This window comes from Coregonus lavaretus (assembly GCF_964263955.1).
Source record: "Coregonus lavaretus genome assembly, chromosome: 13".
Classification (NCBI taxonomy): Eukaryota; Metazoa; Chordata; class Actinopteri; order Salmoniformes; family Salmonidae; genus Coregonus; species Coregonus lavaretus.
In genome coordinates this window covers 20709588-20729212 of record NC_140000.1, presented here as the reverse complement: position 1 = coordinate 20729212, position 19625 = coordinate 20709588, and the positions used below count along the sequence as shown (strand labels likewise).

General features: G+C 46.3%; 1 pseudogene across 1 annotated transcript in view; it reads right to left on the bottom strand.

Annotated features, from left to right (window-relative positions):
• LOC311139846 (neural-cadherin-like) overlaps positions 1–19625 on the bottom strand; it is a 94065-nt pseudogene that overhangs the window by 16779 nt on the left and 57661 nt on the right. The window contains exons 7-16 of the transcript in view: positions 19223–19365; positions 17805–17977; positions 16875–17043; positions 16448–16618; positions 15246–15419; positions 12588–12755; positions 6043–6292; positions 4647–4774; positions 4321–4507; positions 3433–3576 (exon numbers count right to left, since the gene is read on the bottom strand). The product of the transcript in view is annotated as a neural-cadherin-like (transcript). The remainder of the gene's footprint in view (positions 1–3432; positions 3577–4320; positions 4508–4646; positions 4775–6042; positions 6293–12587; positions 12756–15245; positions 15420–16447; positions 16619–16874; positions 17044–17804; positions 17978–19222; positions 19366–19625) is intronic.

The following is a 19625-nucleotide window of genomic DNA, read 5'->3' as shown; positions in this document are numbered from 1 at the left end:
CTCTCTCTCTCTCTCTCTCTCTCTCTCTCTCTCTCTCTCTCTCTCTCTCTCTCTCTCTCTCTCTCTCTCTCTCTCTCTCTCTCTCTCTCACAGACACACACTCACTGTCTGGCTCGGGCCCTCTTTACCGGCACGGAGGAGATTTTAGGAGACAAACACCATCTGTGTGAGACATGTTGGGCCTTCATTACAACGTGTCATGCTCCTATCGGGAGTGTGTGTGTGTAGGGGGCTTAAGTGCGCTGGCCGTCAAAGCTTCTGAGCACAATCTGCCGTGACACTCGCCAAGAGTGTGTGTGTGTGTGTGTTGAGTGAGTAAGTTTGTGAGTGTGTGTTGGGTGGCGGGGAGTAGCTCCTGTACTTTTGCCTCCGGCCGCCTCCCTAATGATCGGTCTGGCCATATGGTTACCCCCCCCCCCCAAGTAAGACTGGTGAGGGTGGCAACAGTGCACACCAGGGGGGTGGAGGGTGGCTCAAGGGTTAAGTGGTTTCATCCTTAGCAAAGCAGGAGCTCCACTGAAGGCCCCAAAATTCAGATTAAGGTCACTAGCATATCCCCCCTCCCACTCCATCCACTCCATGCATTGGACCAAATCCCCTACCCCAATCTGTTTACCATTAAGCTAGACAACCTATAACTGTTACCTGACAAACCTTCAGCTCAACTTAACTCCAATGTCAACCTCAGCAAAAAAATGTTGATCTTGTTAAAGCCCATCCAAAAGTTCTTCATTAGGCACATTTTCCACTTGAGGATAGAAACCCGATCCTAAAAGGATGTCTGTCTGCAACAAAAGACGCTCAAACTAATCAGCTTTGGGGGTAGCGTTTAACAGGGGGCAATGAAAATTCCCCTCTATTCCCCATGGATCTGTTCCCTAATTATTTCAATTCCCCAAGTTCCACTGGGAGTGTAATGGGAAAATATTGGGATTTCATGGAAAAGGCCCCTTGATGTGCTTTGAAATTAAATACACAAGGGATTGGAATTAGGAGGGTGTACATGGGCATCAGACTCAAAAGTAAGGATATTCTCATATGATACAGATGTCTCCATGTGTTTGTCTACTTGACTCTCTCTGTTGTGGAGTAGCATCAACCGTATGGTGGAACAGTGGTGGCTGGTAAAGAGGGGTAGCAGAGAACTCAATGGAAGTACCTCAGATGAAGATTGTAATGGGAGAGTTATGAGATGTGAATTGCCTTGTCACACCACTAGCACAATAAAGGTGTATTGTTTCATTGATATTTGATGTGTTCAGGACTGTGTGAGACATTATTGTAATGGTCCATGGTTTGTGGATGTTGACAGGTGGTGAGAGGCTCTGAGCGCAGGTGACCATATAAACTGGAGGTCAGATTGACTAATCCTGTTATGGAAGCACACACGCATGCACACCTGGACCAACGACAGTGTGTGTTGTAGTTGTGTGTGTATGTGTGATGATGTGATGAGAGGGTGGATGGACATCAGGGCTGGCAGGCAGGCAAGCTCCACTGGTCAATGAACACTGAGATGATTTCTCCTGAACTGTTTCACTAAGCTGTGTGTGTGTATCACAGGCCTGTGGAGCGTGACAGTCAACCACTGATCTATGGGAACAATGTCACCTCCAGCACCAACATGGGACACTGAACTGGCTCACTCAACACTATGACTGACCCCGGAAAATGGGACAATAGCACAAGAAAAGATAACAGAGGGGAGGAAAAGGAAAGAGAGAATAATGAGGTAGAGAGAATAATGAGGTAGAGAGAGAGCGAGAGAGAGAGAAAAGCAGAGGAATGAGAAAGACAAAGACATGTAAAGACGAGAGATGAGCCAGGAGTGCTGAAAGAGAGGGAGGGAAAGGAGAGACACAAAATGAGCAGATCTGAAATATGAGAAATGAGACGAGAGGATCTGAGATGAGACACCACGAGACTAGACAACACAGGCAGACATCAACCCTGCTTACACCAGCACAAGCATAGCCAGGAGTGGCTGAGCTCAAACCTCCCCTCAAGACCTGCCTGCTCAGCAAGACTAGCGCTTAGCCAGGGATCGTGTCATGTTTTACAGCTAATCTCCCTGCTAATACAGATCAGCTCCCTGCTCGGACACCTGCGTGGGGGGCCAGGGGGAGACAAAATGGCCACCACGGCAGTTTATTCCACTAACTCCTGTCTCTCTGTTGAGAGAGACGTTTTTCCTAATTACCATTGTTGAGACTGCGAATTCGGGTAAAGTCTACAGAGCGGTGGTGGGATAAGCCGGAGCATTTGGGAGGGAATTATAGCTGTTGTTTGCGGTTAGTTTGCTATCTTAGCACTTCTTAATTCTGCTTCAGTGTCTTTTTGGACTGTATGCTTTTACAAATCCGTCAAGGGATCTAGCTAGGGGTGTCTGAAGAGGGATAAATAGCAGAGCCAAGACAATTGCTAATTCAACTGAACATTGGAAAGGAAAAACAAAAACAAACCCTAAATCCAAAATGGTGGCCCCAATTCTCGTCTTAGTCATTTTCTAACTCTTTAAATGTAACGTAGCAGCCCATTAAATCAGATGTCATTTCAAAACCTGCGTTGGCATCATGGAAGGTGACATTTCCACCAAAACAACGATCGACATCTACTCCCACAAAGGATTTACCGTTGTCATTAAGAGAGCACACTGTTTTTCTTATTTATTAATTTTCAGAGGAGGAGAGACGAGGGACAAACAAAAACAAAGAGACAAACATCAAATGACTACCTCTGGGGGCCGCATCCATACCTCCCACATTCACCACAGAGATGTGCTAACAAGCTCTGACAGAAAATAAGAGGAATAGAGAGAGAGTGACAGAGTGGGAGTCAGAGACGAAGAGAGAAAGACAGAGAGTATTCTTTACCTAAATATACCTCCTATACTTTTCTTAATCTCTGTGGAGCCTGTCAAAGCTTCAACAGAAAATTCAACTTGATATTGACAGGAATTCATAAGCACAGAGGGAAGTGACAGGGGGAGAGTGAGTGATTCTATTACAGTCGAGAGACAGAATTGAACAGACAAGTAGGAAAAGCTACACTAGGATAAACACACACTGTACCACTAGAGCCCAAGTCCTCTATGAGTATCAAGCACTTCAACAAAGACGTTAAGACTCCTGGACTCAGTGGACTGGCATTGCGCTTACATTCAATTCTCAATTGTTATGTCTGGCTGTCTTTGGACTTGTTTCTGCCAAAGCCTTTGTAAAGATGAAAGATAATCTTCCATGGGAGTAAACACTAGAATTATAAACAGTGCTGTCCAAATAATTGAATAACTATGTCCCAGGAAACTAGCACCAGTAACTTTACTTATCAACTTATCATTGTGAGCGCAATTTTTTCAACAACAAAAAAGTCTAAACCAAGGTTGACTGATTGACCCCTACCCACCCTGAGACCCCTCCCAATGTGCCTCACCTTCATCTTCATCATTGGCTGTCACGGTGATGAGGACGAAGCCCACCTCCTTGTCCTCCTCCACGCTCACCTCGTACACCGATTGGGCGAAAGCTGGAGCGTTGTCGTTGACGTCCGTCACAAGGATCCGTACGTAGGCCGTGTCTGTGTGAACCAATGAGAGGGATCTTTACTCAGGACTAACAACCAATCCAGATTGTAGCAGGGACCTAGAGAGCAACACTAATGTATAGTACTCTGACATCAAATTACATTGGCTTGGTCTATGTGGACCAAAGACATTAAAAAGAGAGTACATTACTCTAAGTATTACACCTGGCAAGAGAAAACAGAAGCATTAACCATCTAACCTTACAGAACACAGCAGTGTAACACCAACAGGGGCAAAAGGGAGAATAATGTGCTATAGCTAGTCATTGCCGTATCAACTCTAGAGGGACCTTGATGGCTTGAACAAACAGTGTGTTGGTGGGATGAGTGTAGCATCACTGTTCTTTTGCTGTACCTCTGTGTGTGGGTCATTATTAACCCAAAACCCAGATTAGCCATTAGCTTGTTCCATTAGCGCATCGCTAACGACGTCTTAATGAATGAAGTTCATCTGGATGCTCTAATAACAGGTATAGAGCCAGCTGGTGTGTGTGTGTGTGTGTGTGTGTGTGTTTGTGTTTCTGTGTGTGTTCCTGTTACTGCCTGGTTAGAAAACGACTGATGTGTTATTGACTGGTTAGGTAATGGGGGGTTAATGGAGGATAGGGTTGGTAAGGGGACAGAGCTACCTATTATGAGAGAGTATGATACTCAGAGTTTCCCTGTCTGGATAGGTGTGCCTGTGTGTGGACTGCAAACGTGTGTATGCAGAGGAGTGTAGGTATGTGAGATACCCACCAGTGTTGGGCTGGCCCTGCTGTCCAGGCCTGGCTGACTCTGAGCTGTCCTGAGACTGGACCTCTATGAGGTAGGAACCTTTCTGCTCACGGTCAAACGAGGCCCGGGTGTGTATGACCCCAGTGTAGGAGTTAATACTGAAGTACTGAGAGTCTCCACTCTCGTCCTTCAAGATCACATAGTTTATCTGTAGACAAAGGGGGAAAGATCAAAATGTTAATGCAATATTAGGATAAAATTACATACAATATTGTGTATCTTGATAAGAAAATCAAGTGATTATGGCAAATGTAGTCATTCGCAATAGAGTCCGCAGGGGTCCTCACCATTCCATGGAGGCCTGAGTCAAGGTCCGTAGCAGAAACCTGGGCCACCGATGTTCCGATCTCTGCCCCCTCTGGAATGGTAGCCTCATAGGTGGAGGACAGGAAGAAGGGAACGTTGTCGTTTACATCTGGAGAGGGGAGAGAGGCCAGAGGTAAGGGCTAGGAAGAAGGGAACGTTGTCGTTTACATCTGGAGAGGGGAGAGAGGCCAGAGGTAAGGGCTAGGAAGAAGGGAACGTTGTCGTTTACATCTGGAGAGGGGAGAGAGGCCAGAGGTAAGGGCTAGGAAGAAGGGAACGTTGTCGTTTACATCTGGAGAGGGGAGAGAGGCCAGAGGTAAGGGCTAGGAAGAAGGGAACGTTGTCGTTTACATCTGGAGAGGGGAGAGAGGCCAGAGGTAAGGGCTAGGAAGAAGGGAACGTTGTCGTTTACATCTGGAGAGGGGAGAGAGGCCAGAGGTAAGGGCTAGGGGGGTGATACAGGCTTTCTATTAAGAGCATGCTAACATAGGTCCTACCACTCCTATTGTTTTGCCCTCAACAATGCTAATGCTAAGTACACAAACCCAAATCTTAAGTCACTGACTCTCCAGGTTTTAAGATTACTCCCTTGGTATCCATAAGATGAGGAACATTTGTGATTTCCTTAAACGCCCCCCCAAAATACAATTATCGACAAAGTCAGACAAGAATAGCCTCTTTTCTTTACTCTATTAGAGCTAGATATGTGTGTTCCCGTCTCCTTCCCTGGCGTATGTGGTATGAGTCATCGCTAAACAAGCGGCCATTTTAACCGCTAGTGTTTTCTGTCGCTAGCTGATTACACCTTCCTCCAACAGGCTTCTAGGGACTACATCTTCCCTGTCATTACCTTTCAATCTCCTCTCTTCCGCCTCTCTGCCTCCCTCCTTCATTAGCTGAGCTGGAGCTTCAAGTATTTATGTTGTGTTGGAAAGCCCTTCACTGTTGCCTACTGCTCAAGCCTGCCTGCTGTCTTCTCTCTATCTGTCTCTTCTGTCTCTCTTTTCCTCACAAAACTCAGTTCCTTCCAGCACTGCCATGACCCAAGATAAAAAGGTTTGTATGGCCAAGGTACTGTACATATAATAAATGCCATTTAGCAGATAATATATGCCATTTAGCAGACACTTTTATCCAAAACAACTTACAGTCATGAGTGCATAAATCTTACATATGGATAGCCCCAGGGATCAAACCCACAACCCTGGCGGTGCAAGTGCCATGCTCTACCAACTGAGCTACAGAGGACCAAGGTCATTTCCGTAAGTTGCATGCCTCATAGTCACATCGGAGTAAATGTATCCACCATTCACGCCAGTATACATACTTTCTAAATCTAAGAGTGTACAGTATACACACTCTTAAAATGCCTCCTACCTGTAACATTGACGTAGACTGTAGTAAAAGAGGCCAGTGGAACAGCAGCTACATTCTGCACTCTGACCCTAAGTGTGAAGAAGCGCGTGGTCTCATAGTCCAGAGGTTCAGCCACCAGTATGGATGCAGAGCCATCAGCCCTGTTGGGTTTGATGTAGAAGCGGACAGGCATGTTGGTCTCCGGGACCTGACCCTCCTCAAGGTTATAGGTCACTCTGGGGTCACCCAGCGGAGAGGTGGCCTTGATAGTCTGAAGGAGAGGAAGCAGGATATGACATCATTATTGATAGGATAGTGAGGTGGATATATATGCAAGTGTATATGCATGTCTGAACAGAGTGTGTTCTTTTGTCTGTGCACGTTCATTTGAGTGCCAGTGTGTGTGCATGAAGTACAAGACAGAAAACTAGGTGGAACCTGCTTGGGCATGCTGTAATGTCCCATAGATTTTTTTTTATCTTGGAGGGGAATTACTGAAAAAGAGCCAATGACTAACAAAAGGGGCTGGCTTTGGCCAAAGCTTGCTAAAGGTAATTAGCATTATTAGTGAGTGGGCCTATCTAAATCAGCACAAACGTCTCCCTACTGCTGACTCCACTTCAGGAATACATTGGACACACTCCAAGCTTAATCCATCAAAGTTCCTATTGAACTGATATTGACAGTTTATGGAGACACTTTCCACTGGAAAATCAGCTCCAAACTATCTGGTTCTAAATGGAGGCTGCACGGTTTTCACAACACTCCCACTCTATCTTTTCCAGGAACCGTGGCAGAGAAAACCAAAGTGACAGGAAATGATACGGGGAAGTATATCGCTGCAGCGCATACCTGGGTACAGAGGGAGCCCATCAATGGGATTTCACAGACATGGTGTCAAGCTTATTGATGTCCCCCTTCCCTTCCTGTTTATACCAGTATGGAGGTCAGGTGTGACAAGGTTTTTCTTTCCCTCTCTGTATGAAACATATGGGACGGTTGCATGGACGTCATCCTACACTCACAGGAACAAGAGGCAGGATTCTCATTGTTCTGAGGACTCCATTATGGGTCACAGCTGCACGCTGTCTGGCACCAAATAATTTGTTACTTCAAGGGTTCAGCAAAACAAACTCCATAAATGTGAGCATTTATTACATCGATGACATTATGGAGTAAGCACACCATTTCAAGCATAGTATGTTTAAGTGTGTTCAAGAATTCATAGTTCTAGCTCTTGTCCAAACGTGTCAAAATAATGGTCCAAACCATCTATGGACATGTTTGGACTGCACTTTTCTAATGGCTTGCATTGAGTGTGAATGTGAGAGGAGAGAGGCAACCTCTTTAACCAAGGGCAAGGATACTAGTGAACCCTGAGAACAGTTGAAGAGGGGTGTTATTCGGAATCTGCTGTGTGTGCCTGACTGTGAGTGTGTGTGTGTGTGCAGGTGAATGTGTGTGTGTGTGCAGGTGAATGTGTGTGTGTGTGCAGGTGAATGTGTGTGTTGTTGTGTTCCTGTGCAGTGCCCTACAGCAAAATGGTCTGACCTATAAAAGAAGGAAGCATGTGGAGCTTTTAAGACCCATGTTCTCTTCGCCACTTGTCCTGCCACAATGATGCTGTGTGTGTGCTGTGTATGTGTGTATGTGTGTGTATGTGACTGTATGAGTGTGTCCTCTGTTTATGTATCTGTGTGTGTGCGCATGCGGTGTGTGTGTGTGCGTGTGTGTACAGACTAGAGCTTTTAAGGCCCACGTTGTCCTTTCTCTGCCACACAGCCGCAGAGTCAAAACCGTGACAGGGAAGGATTACATTAACCATGGCCGAATGAACCTCACTTCACCACTCATTCTGCTTCGATCCAGCAGAGGCCCTACACATACACACACACACAGATGCACACACACATGCACACACACACATGAACTCTTCAAATTCACCATATCTGAGATTCTTCAAACGTCCAGCATTCTGACATGGCTGTCTACATTTGCAACTCGTCCATTTCTGATGCATAAGAATGAGAGATTGCAGCAGAGAGAGCTATAATGGAATGGTAGCCTTTGACTCCATGTCTGGCAAACACAGGCATTCAATCTTCTCATTGAGTGACTGGGGTGTAAGCAGGCACTGTTCTTGGACTCCAACCAACAGTGGGAAATTGGAAAATCAAAATGGCACCGGATAGATTTGAACTTTTGAAGTGATTATCTGGATACTGTGAGCCACTGTCTGAAAAACCAATCCTGGAAGTCCGGTTGAAAACTAACAGCACAACAAAAACGAAATAATATTTAAAAACGAAATATATATATATATGTCGAGCAACACCAAAGCCCATTGCAAAGTCACCCTGTTCCCCATTATGAAATTGCAATAACATTTCCCATAAGAGGAAAAGCATTGGAAGGGAGAACATTGAAAGTAGCATTGTTGTACTGTCTGCCCATGACTCACTATGCTTGGTTAGAGCTACAGAGATAGAAAGAGAGAGTCAGGAAGAACACCTGAAGATAACGCAACAGCGGAAAGCTCTCAGACTTTCCTTTCCGACTCAGTGGAGGAGGGTGCTCTCTCTCTCTCTCTCTCCCTCCGGTAGCGGGCTAGTGAGTTTGCGAGACCCTAGATGCACAGAGCCCCCTGTGGACCCCAACTTCCCACCCACCTCAGCTTCTCACAAAAAAATTGTTTTTTCTTTTTTTTTACTTCGCCTTGTTTTTTTACTTCGCCTTGTTGTGTTGAAATATTCATGCCAGCATGAGTTTTGCTTCAATTATTAATTTGTATTATCTGCTGAGAAAATACAAAACTTGTCCAACCTCTTGTATCCCACCTTATTAAAGACACTTCATGCACCGGGCCTCCCCTCCCAGGTTTACAGGGGCGAGCCCTGGAACAGGAGCATGATGGGAATGATACCCCATTAACTCGCTAGTGTGCTAAAGAACAAGGCCCCTTAATTACCTCCTCAAGGTTGCAATTAGCGCGTTTGGAAATTCGCTAATTATCGTTCCTTGAGATAATTCCACAATGAGAGGCTCGATATTTAAATTTTTAATTAGGGAGACGGAGAGATAGATAGATAGATAGATGGAGGAGTGAGGCGAGAGGGAGAGGGAGAGAGAGAGAAAATAGATAGTGGGGGCAGATGAATAGAGGCACACAGTAACACAACAAGGCAGCTCAGGGATGCTAATGAATGCATTATACTGTTTAACAAGCCTAATTTGTATTTAGAGTTCTAAGGATGAATTACTGTGAAGGCTCCCAAAGCACAGAACAGATTTTAACAGGCAGTTGCCACAGTTACTCCACACCAGGGAGTAAATACTGTACTTAGAGTGGAGCAAGAGAGCGATAGAGAGGAAAAAAAACTCCATGTAATTGTTGTGAAGTGCTTTGTTGTTCAAGTTATATTAGTACAGAGACATTGTAGAGTGTGAGAGGGAGAGAAAGAGAGAGGGAGAGTGTAGATAAAGAGAGTTTGTAAATGAAAAGAGTGCGAAAGTGAACAAGTTCTCTGGCTAATTACTACCCTCCACTAACGGTTGGAAGTGTTCAAAGTTTTCTCCATTTAAAGGCCAGTGACTACCATGGTAACTCCTGGCAGCCGTTATCTTGAAAGCTTTTATAAAAGGCAATATTATCTGTCTAGCCAATCAGAGGCTGCCGTTAACCACCATTAGTAAACCTATTGAGCCCACCAAACTACAGAGACTATAGTGAACCATTATACCAACTTATGGAGCTTCCTGAAAGAGTTTGGAATAGGGAGAGGGAGAGAGGAAGAGGGGGAGAGAGAGAGAGGATAGACGAGAGGAAAGATACAAAGAAAGAAGCAGAGAGAAATCAATGAAGGAAAGGGCTGAGAGCCGAAGAGCACTACCCTTTCATACAGGGCTCGGTGATCTCTGGGGAAAGTGGTGTGTGTGTTCTTCTATTAGCTAAGACATACGAGACCACATGCAGAGCCCCATTGGGACTGGCCTCTTTGGCACATGCACAGTCACTGCACAAGTCACAGAGGAGACAGTAACAGTTGACCTTTATGGCGTCAATAAGGCCATCAATAAAGTTGTCACGAATAGTACCAACTAGGCCATAATGCATCCATGAACAACATTATTAAGGGTTCATAAGCTTGACCATAAGCTGTCAACATGCATCCAACATTTACTAGAATCATCTTCCATCTTTTCATGTTCATAAGAAAGTGCTCAAAACCATCTAAATAAGTCAACAATTGACAAGAAGCTCCATTTCTCGCATTTCAGTTCAGAGGAGCCTAGCAAGTCCTCTCAATGGCACAATGCACCAAGGCTAAAGCTGAGTCGGCACGGACTTAGCTCTAATGAGAAATCATCTCATTACACATCAATGGTGTCTGGGGGCCTCGCTTAGCCTAGCCTAGCGTAGCGTTAGCTCCATTGCTGTCAAGCTAAATGGCTGGCCTTGAGCATGTGCTTGAGGTGTAGAGAAAGTGTTGTGTTTGTGTTCAGTCGTCAACCATTCACCTGCTGTATATTCCTTGTGTATTACAGTGGGTGACTTCTAGTATGTATGTATGTTTAACACATCAAAGAATTGTGTCAGATCTATCTTTTACATGCTGCATCCCCCAATGAATAAGCCCAGGGTATGTAAACAACATGGCACTCTCCTCATGCTCCATCACTCCACTTCAAAAACCTTCTGAGAGAGATGGACCCAAAAACAACCCCCACACATCCTCAACAACAAAAAAGAGCCTGAGGAGGAAAGTGCGTTGACAGCGCTGATGAGACAATAGCACCCATCCTACTGGCTCTCCACGGGAGAAGGGCCTCATTGATATGGAGATTTCTCCCTGCATCTGCATCTCTCCTCCCCGGCAACAATGTAATTAACAGATCAAATTAGCGCTGCTAAATTTAAAACAACAATCTACATCGCCGCAATAATGCCGCCTTGGTGGCTGAACAAACCAACAAGGAGGAGAGGAAGGGGGTGGTGGAAGGGGTGGTGGTGGGAAGGGGGGATAGAGAAAGAGTTTTGGCCATCGACCAACCGGTTCCAGAGAGGGGTTCAAGAGAGACATGGAGAGACAGAGAGAGAAAGAGAGAGAGCGAGAGAGAGAGAGAGAGAGAGAGAGAGAGAGAGAGAGAGAGAGAGAGAGAGAGAGAGAGAGAGAGAGAGAGAGAGAGAGAGAGAGTAAAGGAGAGAAAATGAGAGAAAGACTGAGAGGGAGACCTGAAGTGAGAGGTCATCTGGCTATCGACCAACAGGTTCCAGAGAGAGAAACTGTGAAAGAGAGAGAATGAGAGAAAGAGACATAGCCTTTCCTCTTTTCCATTTCCACGGAACAACCGCTTTGAGGGAGACATCTGCGTTAAAATATGTAAAGAGCATCTAGTGGATTAGAGTGGCATTCATTTACTATCTCTCTCTCCCTCTCTCTCTCTCTCCCTCTCTCTCGCTCTCCCTCTCTCTCCCTCTCTCTCTCTCTCCCTCTCTCTCGCTCTCTCTCTCCCAGTGAAGCTGTGGGGACGCGAGCTGAGCTGTCAGGAGATGAATACAGTAATTAAGCGTCTCTCTCTGTTGCGCGGTCCGAGGCAATAAGAGACCATTGTAGAGTCTTAACGGGGTGAATCATTTTATCTCCTTCCCTCTCCTCGCTCCCTTTGTCTCCAGTGTCGACGCTGACACAGATACCGGGTGGCTCGTTGCGTTTCTGCCATCTCTTGCCATAGAGGGATCAATTATAATTTGGTGTTGTCAAAAAAAGGGCCTGGGAGCATATTTAAAAACAGGTTATCAAAAATGACAAGCGAAGCAAAGCGAGTGAATGAACATGCTTTTGGCGAATGTAGCGTCAATACGTCCCCCTCCCTCTCCTTTTCAAAAACTCACTCACCACTATTAAAGGAAACACTATCAGGGGACATCTTTAAAAAATTACATTTAACATTTGTAGCCTATTTTTTAAACTTGTGCAAAATGAAGACAGGTAAGGATGGCAGCAGGGGTAAAGTGGAAGAGGAGAAGCACTGGAAGGGAGGCGGTGGGGGTAAAGTGTGGTGTTTCATGCTCGTCAAGTGAAACGTAGCAGGGTTGTGTACTCGCCTCGGCAGAAATGTTTCGAAGCACCCCGCTAAACATGCTGATGGTTGGGGAAAGTGAGGTTCGTTTTCTACTAGCGCTCCTCAAGGCTCTCTTTACTGATGAATAGGCGGGACACACGGATGGGAATAGTCTCAGAAGACCCACTTTCCCCTCCGACAGGGAGTAGGGTCCTAGAGATGTTGATGCCAGTCTGTCTGGAGGCACTAATAGTAGCCTAGTCACCACTATCTTGGCAAGCTGGTGGTGGGGTGGGGAACTTTATTATCTTGGTCAGTTGGAAAGAGATGAGGCTATCATTTTGGAGCATTCCCCCAAGTTGCAGTTGGTAGAGCGTTGAACCATCTCTACCACAACCACTACTACCAGAAACCTATGTATAGTTGTGGTTGACCTTATATCATAGTGTGAGTAGACACCATCTTTCCTAGTTAAGGAACAGGTCACTATGAGGTCCACTCACCACTATCTTGGCATCGCGAACTGTGTTCTCGGGCACGGTGACCCAGTACTCTAGCTGCCCCCACTGGGGCGGCTGGTTGTGCACGTTGGTGATGATGACGGTCAGCTCCACAGAGTTGCTCCTGTTGCCCCCGTCTGTGGCCACGATCTGCTGGCTGATCCTCGACGTCTGACGACAAATGAAAGAGAGGAAGGAAGGGTGACATGGAGGTTAGACATGGAAAGCATATGGAGCTGACCAAAACACATGGTTGACCCCCCTCTCATTTTACCTCCTTTCACATCTTAAATATACCTTAATGTGCAAATGAATGAGCATAGAAACAGTCAACATCAGTTTGTTACAATCCACTAAGTAACAGTTCAGATGCATCATCTTTACAACCTTATCCACTTAGTCAGTGTCATGACTTTCTAGTAACCTCCTCCTCTAAACCACAACCTTCCTACTGTCTACATAAGACTGCTCTGATGTCATTCACCCTTACATCACGTGAGAGATACAGAGAGAGAGACAGAATGAGAAACAGAGAGAGGGAGAGAGAGAGAAAGAGAGCAATGAGAGAGGAGACATTCCAACTGACATGGCGGTATTCAGATAAATGATTCTCTGCAAGGCGAGTGTGAAAGCTTTGTTAAACAGATCATTGCTACGGAGAAGAGAGGGATGAGAGTAAGGGGTGACATTTAAAGTAGAGGAATATTCAGCATTATTTATATGGGACATTAACTGGGAGACTTCACAAGTCCATTGTGTGGCAGGGTGAAGATGGGGTCACTCTCTCCGCCTCTTGATTTGACTTTGGGAGGTTGTTGGACTTGGAGAACAAAGAGGGGGGGGGGGGGGGGGGGGGGGGGGGGGGGGCTTTTCTATGACACACACACGCACACAAGCAAACACACACACACACCCAGGCACAAACCCAGGCACATATACATATATACATAATATGCAGACATCCACACATGCACACAGAGTCAGGGAGAAATAGGGACAAAAGAGGGTGGGGAATGAAGAGAGTAGGCAAATGGAGACAGAGAGGGAATGAGAGAGCCGGTTGTGGTTGTCTTTGTCCTGACAGGGTAGATAACTCTACCTGACGTGTGCTAGTTCTCTGCTGAGCAATGTTTTCTGACACACACACACACACACACACACACACACACAAACAGTGAGAGTGCGGGGGCCACTGAAAATCAGACACAAGGACGGGAGTAAGGAAGAAAGGAAGGAAGAAGGAAACCAACAGGTCCATCACGATAACTCCCCAACCCCGCCCCCAACAACACCGCCCCCCCCCCCACTCTAAATCTCACCGGTCCTGTCAAACCTCATCTGTATCAACTCAAGATGGAGACCAGACTTAAGAGCTAAAAGGTGTCGGATGTGAATCAAGCATGAATAATTCACTGGTTGGTACGGGTCACCTATAACCTAACCTCAAGCCCCCTACCTTCCCCCCTATTTCTTACCCTCTCCCCACTCTCCCTTTCTCCTTCTCAGCTGTGGCTGAATGGGAGAGAGAGAGAGAGAGAGAGAGAGAGAGAGAGAGAGAGAGAGAGAGAGAGAAGAGAGAGAGAGAGAGAGAGAGAGAGAGAGAGAGAGAGAGAGAGAGAGAGAGATGAGAGAGAGAGAGAGAGAGAGAGAGAGAGAGAGAGAGAGAGAGAGAGAGAGAGAGAGAGAGAGAGAGAGAGAGAGATTCTAACACTATAAGACCATTCATCTACAATGGCAACATAGCCCTACCCGACAGAGATCACAGTTGATATCCAGCTTATGGCCAAATTTACCAGAGATACTTTTGATTCCGTACATTAATCTTACAGAGGATATTAACTTTTAAACAATGGCATCCATTGAACAGTTGTAGGCCTACATTTAGTACGATAAGCTGTGAATACTGACAAACAATTAAGCTAGCAAACTGTAACGACTAACCACACCAAAAACAAGAACACATGAAGAGAACACAGAGAGAGAGAGACCAAGAAACAGAAGACGTAGAGAATGAACGAAAACCAGGAAACAAGAGACATGAGGAAGAAAAGCTAAACAATAGCGCTTAGCCGACAAAAGCCCAAACCCTAAAAATAAAAATGCTACTGCACAGTGTCAACTCCCCTCTGCCTGGAGGGAGACAACCAAATGTCGGAAATAAACGCGCACGCACGCATCCACACACACACGTAAATATATGTATGCATGTGTGAATACAATACTTCCCCAGGCTGTGGGTAAGATACATGGAGCTATTTATACATCTATAGAGAGACAGGGGCATTGTTGTTCTTCCACACCTTGCCATGTTTAATATGCATCCGCAGAGGGAGGAAGGAAGAAAGGTGCGCAGCAGTCTCAGTGGATGATATCAGGCCAGTGGGAAGGATCGGTGTACAGTGTACACACACTGGGAGGGAGCACAGTGGGGTGCTGTATACACCACACAGACACATGGGGGAGCGCAGGATGAGGCTGTAAAAACACCTGTACTAGACCAGCGGGTTGAGGACTCCCCTGTTTCGACAGGCAGCCTGCAGCGCATAGAGAAGAGGTAATGGGGGAAGAGGGAGGAGAAAACACACACACACACACACAGGAATTGCCCCCTAATTGTTTATTGTATTGTGGTGTATTATGTGTGTGTGACTGTGCCCCCACCTGTGAGATGGGGTGGTTGACGTACAACCCAGCCTGTGCTGGGGTTGATGTGCAGGTAGGCCGGCTGCTGACGGGACAGCGAGTAGGTGATAGCCGCGTTACTCCCCTGGTCGTCATCGTGTGCCGCTGCTCGCAGGAAGCTAGTCCCCACCGGCGTGTCCTCGCGCAGGAAGTCTGCCACATGAAGGGTTAACACATCAACATCACCGCCGATAACGAACAACATCAACAAGAGCAATAACAACAGCAGTGGTGGTGGCAATTTGAAATCACGCATTTCAGTCACAGCGACCAGAAATAAATGCGTGTGTCCTAGAAACATTTCAATCTCCCTGTTAAATAGTTAATAAGCCACTCCAACAGTGTTGTTGTAATGTGATAAAAAGGGATTCTGACATGGGGCTTATCAACACACATATTTGCACACATGGTAAACAAACAGGGACTCTGGAGAGCAGGGAGGCGACAACGTTTTCATCAGTCTTAAAAGCTTTCCAGGATTACCTATGATTTAAAATATATATCAGCATATGATTTATTGGGGCTTCAGGGGTGCTGCTAAGTCTTACCTTTCACAATATTGCTTTACCTTGAAAACTGTTAAGACATAACACAGAAGCCACAAGCCAGTGTCATTGGACTGGGATAGGAGACATTGGGTCCTTGAGCTGTTGGACATTGCTGGGCAAGCACAGTTTTGACTTGACCTTTGACCTTAAGCTACACATGGCCAAACATGGTGAGGGAGGGAATCCTCACACGAACTGACAAATCCCTGGTACACTGGCCTTAAATATGAGTGTAAGGGGGACGGGTTGAACTAATTTCCTCTGTTGTGTTTTAGAATGGAATATTGTGCAAAGGGCTTAGTAAGCACTTGGAGGTGTGGAGGAGGGGAGAGAGAAGCTTGGATAAGGGACAGTCCCTTTGTGTCTGTGGCAGGGCAACCCTTAGCAAGAACACTGTTTCCCCTAAGCACCACTCAACACTAAACGACCATATTTGCTATTGGGGGATTAAAACACAGCAGCCAAGATAATACCTTAATAATACCTTGATAAGATGACTTAATGTATTGGACAAGGCAAGACCAACATACACATTTGATAATGAAATTGTCTGAACCAAACAGGAGAGAGAAATTATGAGCATGACGGAGATGACCCAAGGTGTGACGGAGGTGTGACGAAGGTGACCCTTACACTGGTAGCGGCTGTTCTCAAACTTGGGGTCGTTGTCGTTCTGGTCGGTGATGAGGATGGTGATCTGGCAGATGCTGATGAGGGGCTCCTGGGCCAAGTCTGTCGCCGTGACAGACAGGGCATACTCTCTCTGGCGCTCGCGGTCGAAACTCACCGTGGTGCTGATCACACCTGGAGACGCACACACACACACACACACACACACACACACACACACACACACACACACACACACACACACACACACACACACGCGCGCGCGCACGCACACACGCACACACACACACACACACACACGCACGCACACACACACACACAATGTACGTTACTGAATGTCACTGATGTCCTCTAGATACGTACAGTAAGCCATCCCACAACAATGATGAAGAGATGTCCTGATACAGTTTGACTCCAGTCTGTTTCTAACCTGTGTCAGAGTTGATGACAAAGCCGGATGATGTCCCATCTCGGTGCATGATCCCGTATTTGACCTCTCCGTTGACCCCCATGTCTGCGTCAAGGGCGTGCACACGCAGGACAAAAGTCCCAGGGGGCTGGTTCTCCAGGACACCGGTGTTGACGCTGTAGTTATGGCACTGAGGGGGTGGAGTTCACACAGCTGTTATGGCACTGATACTGCATTTGTCGGTTGTCAAAGTAAGTCTCCATTAAAATGACCAGTAGCCAATGGGACACACTGGTCAACCAGCCCAGATGGACCATGACTACCCCAGCCAGCATTCAACATCCACACGATAAGACCAGTTAACACGCAGGACGTGGGGAGCAAAGGGTTGCCAAATCTCACGGGTTGCCAGATTTTGCACACTTAGCACTCCTCCTCCTGTGTAAGCACCCACTGACCCTGTGGGCAAGTCCCTGCTGAAATATTCATCTTTGGGGCCGAGCCGTGCTGAGCTGATTTATGCCAAGAGGGGATTCTGGTCTGACCCTGGAGTGTTCCGGACTGCAGAGGAGTGGAGTTCTGCCCCCGAGGAGAATACCAGCTGTCTCTACTTTGAACTGGCAACTTGGCATGCTCCTCAGTCTCTTTCTGTCATCTCTCTCTCTCCCTAGTGCTGTGGAACTCTACCTCTCCTCAGTCACTCTGTTCCTCTCTCTCTCACTTTAGACTATCTGTCTGTCTTTCTCTCTCTTTCTCTCTCTCTCTCTCTCTCTCTCACTTTCCCCCTATCGCTGACTCGCTATCTGTCTTTCTCGCTCTTTGCCCCGCTCTCTCTTGTTTTTGTCTCCGCTGCAACTTTATATGCCTCATCTCTCTGTCTTTATATCTATTTTTCTCAAGCACATAGGCTTCAAACACACACACCAATAATGTGTCCAATCCCTCCCTCACCTCTTCAAAGACAGGCTTGTTGTTGTTGATGTCGTTGATGCCCACTATGACCTGGGCGGAGTTACTGAGGGGATAGGGTCCGTCTGCCGCGTTGTCATCAGTGGCGGTAATGTTGAGGATGTACTGGGGGCCACGCAGGATAGGAGGGGGGCTCCGGCGCAGTTTGATGATGCCTAGAGAGAGAGACAATGGCAGCCATCTTTGTTACTATAGCACATATTGCAGTCTTGTCCAACAGACAAACCTACTACACGCACACAAACAATCAAACCAACACTCAAAACGTAGCTTTAACTACAAATGGGGGAAATATCCCCCCCCCCCCCCACACCCTTTACAATCCTCTACAACAAGCCCTTTACACCCCTACATCTTTTGACACATTTCTCCAATGCAGCTTCCTCACAAATAAATAAATAACTAGGTCTACCAAAGTCCCGAGAGAAATATACATAAAAATGCAGCTTAAGTCTTTGAAGTGACAACTTTTCCCCGCTGGTAACAGTAGAAAAAACCAAAGGACATCTTTGTGTGTGTGTGGCCGTAATAGGCTGTGTGGTGGAGCGGCAGTGGAGTGCGGGGCTGGTGATAAGGAAGGCAGGGGGCTTAAGCATTAGCCAGTGTTTCCACCTCGGAGGCAAGAGAGGGTTCTTGTAAACAAACGATAACCAGAAGATTGCCGACACAGACGTAGAGAGACTCGACTGTGAGGGAAGTGTGAAAGCCAGTACACAGAGAGACTGAGAGACTTAAAAACAAACACACACAAACCCACATACACATACAAACACATACACACACACACACACAAAAGGAGACAAACTCAAAACATTTATTTACATGGAGTTGGGAAAGGCTTAAGCTGGTGAGATGTGTGTGTGTTCAACTGTGTTTGTTTTTCCACAAAGACAAACAGAGATGGAACAGGAAAATAAAAAGGGGTTGTGCTGGGAGAGTACGACTATGAAGTGTGTGTGTGTGTGTGTGTGGGGGGGGGGGTTCTTGTTAGAGATTTGGGTTCCCCCTGGCCTAGCATTGAGCTTTATCCCCAATTGAAGTTACCATAGCAACACAAGATAATTTGAATAACAAGAGTGTGTGTGTGTGTATGTGTGTGAGTGTGTATGTGTGTGTGTGTGTGTATGTGTGTGTGTGTGTCCAGGTGTATCCTTTTTTTGTCCTTCTGAATTTGTGTATGCGCATGTTAGAGTTGATCTGTATTTATGCGTTAGGGTTTTAGAATGTCTGTTTGTCTTCATATATGCATATGTCCATTTGTCTGCGTGTGTTTTCATGTGCGTCTGAATGCCCTACTATAGAACCACTATGTTATACCTTCCCCAGTCCTTCTCCATACAAGCCCTTGCACACACTCTTACACACACCCTTGTAAACACAACACTGTCAACTCTACCCACCCTTCTGGTTGTCCAGCTCAAAGTTACTGTCCTCGTTGCCCCCAGTGATGGCGTAAGAGACCCCGTCTCCATCAGGGTCATTGGCGTGAACAATGGCCACCAGAGTGTCAGGACCAGCGTCCTCGGACAAGAACGTCTTATAGCTGCAGACAGACAGAGAGAGAGAGAGAGAGAGAGAGAGAGAGAGAGAGAGAGAGAGAGAGAGAGAGAGAGAGAGAGAGAGAGAGAGAGAGAGAGAGAGAGAGAGAGAGAGAGAGAGAGAGAGAGAGAGAGAGAGAGAGAGAGAGAGAGAGAGAGAGAGAGAGAGAGAGAGAGAGAGATAGATAGATAGATAGATAGATAGATAGATAGATAGATAGATAGATAGATAGATAGATAGATAGATAGATAGATAGATAGATAG